At 43.3% G+C, this 1,744-nt stretch overlaps 1 protein-coding gene across 2 annotated transcripts in view; it reads right to left on the bottom strand.

The window, feature by feature from the left end:
• NPRL3 (nitrogen permease regulator-like 3 (S. cerevisiae)) overlaps positions 1–1,738 on the bottom strand; it is a 51,782-nt gene extending 50,044 nt beyond the window's left edge. For both annotated transcript variants that reach the window (XM_012659600.1, XM_012659601.1), the window contains exon 1: positions 1,704–1,738. The gene's annotated coding sequence lies outside the window, so the exon portion shown is untranslated. The remainder of the gene's footprint in view (positions 1–1,703) is intronic.
• Between the last annotated feature and the right edge of the window lie 6 nt (positions 1,739–1,744).

Raw genomic sequence — 1,744 nt, forward strand, 5'->3', positions numbered from 1 at the left:
TAAATAAATAGATCCTTCAAATCTATAAGGAAAAAGGCAAATAATCCAAGAGAAAATTAGGCAAAGATTATGAATAGGTTATTTCACTGAAAAGGAAATCCAAATGGCTCTAAAAACAGGAAAACACACTCACTCTCAACCATAAAACAAACACACATTAAAATTACTATCAGAGGCCGGGCGCAGTGGCTCATGCCTGTAATCCCAGCACTCTGGGAGGCTGAGGGGGGAGTATTGCTTGAGCTCAGGAGTTCTAGACCAGCCTGAGCAAGAGCAAGACCCCGTCTCTACTAAAAATAGAAAGAAATTAATTGGACAACTAAAACTATATATAAAAGAAATTAGCCGGGCATGGTGGCACATGTCTGTAGTCCCAGCTACTCAGGAGGCTGAGACAGAAGGATTGCTTGAGCCCAGGAGTTTGAGGTTGCTGTGAGCTAGGCTGACTCCACGGCACTCTAGCCTGGGCAAAAGAGTGAGACTCTGTCTCAAAAATAACTAACTAACTAAATAAATAAATAAGCAAGCAAGCAAGCAAGCTCATTATCCTTTAGACCTAACCATCCTACTTCTGGGATTTGATACTACAGGTATTGTAGTATTGCAAAATGATAAATATATGGAAAGGACATTTGTACTGCTTGTATTAGCAAAAGATTGAAACAACTTAAATGCACATCAACAGAGGACTATATGAATAAACCACAGTAAGTTCATTTCATGGAATCCACTGCGGTCATTAAAAAGGACAAGGTCTCTCCATGAGTTCTGATTCCATATTCAAGATGTGCACGTAAAGTGAAAATGAAAACGGGCAGAACAGTATACACAGCGTGCTTTCACTTGTGCTTAGAAAATAAAATAATGCAGGCATATGCTTACATTTAAACAGAAGGCTGTGGAAAGCTGCACAGGAAAAATGCTAACTAGAGTTGTCCCTATAATGGAAACTGGAGGGCTGGGGGTGAATGGTAGGAAAAGAACTTTCTTTTCCTAATCTAAACACCTTTGTACCTTTAAAACTTTGTACCGTATCAACAAGTTTAGAAATAATTTAAAAACAAAATATAAATTAAAAACTGAACACTCATAATAGTGAAAAGCCACAAGCAGCCTACATGTCCATGCACAGGGGAAGGTCGCGCTCTCACCCTGCAGCGGTAGGCGCAACGAAGAGCTCATCTGTTTACTAATTGGACGGGCTCCAAGGCAGACTGTTTAATGGGAAAAAACGGCACCGTACAACAATATATTTACGTGAGGAAAAAACTCCTAACCAATCTTCTATTGTCCTGCGGATGCACATTTGGGATCTATGCGCAGAAGGGACAATCGCCAAAACGGTGAGTGCTCATCCCTGCGAGGGGGAGGAGCAGAACTCGGAGGAGGAGGTCAAGGACTTTAGATGTGTCCGTGACTTTACATTTTCCTGCGATGAACACATCATAAACTCTTTTTTTTGTATAGGCTGGAGACTGATGAAATGCTAACAATAGTTGTTTTGGTGTGGTGAATAGTGAGTGATTTCTCTCGTTTTTCCTGTTCTACACTTTCCAAATACTCTACGACGAGCAGCACCGACTGTATGCTCAGGAAAAGAAAAGTTACCGGAACGCGCTCACTGCGACGTGCGGTTCCGCCGCTGCAGGGCGGCCCTGTCGCGTGTCCGCGAGCGCCGGGCCCTCCGCCCAGCGCTCACTTACTTGTCTGGGACGCCGGGTGCTCCTGGCTTCTCTGGAAGGGG

Source organism: Propithecus coquereli, unplaced genomic scaffold (genome assembly GCF_000956105.1).
Source record: "Propithecus coquereli isolate 6110/MARCELLA unplaced genomic scaffold, Pcoq_1.0 Scaffold621, whole genome shotgun sequence".
Classification (NCBI taxonomy): domain Eukaryota; kingdom Metazoa; phylum Chordata; class Mammalia; order Primates; family Indriidae; genus Propithecus; species Propithecus coquereli.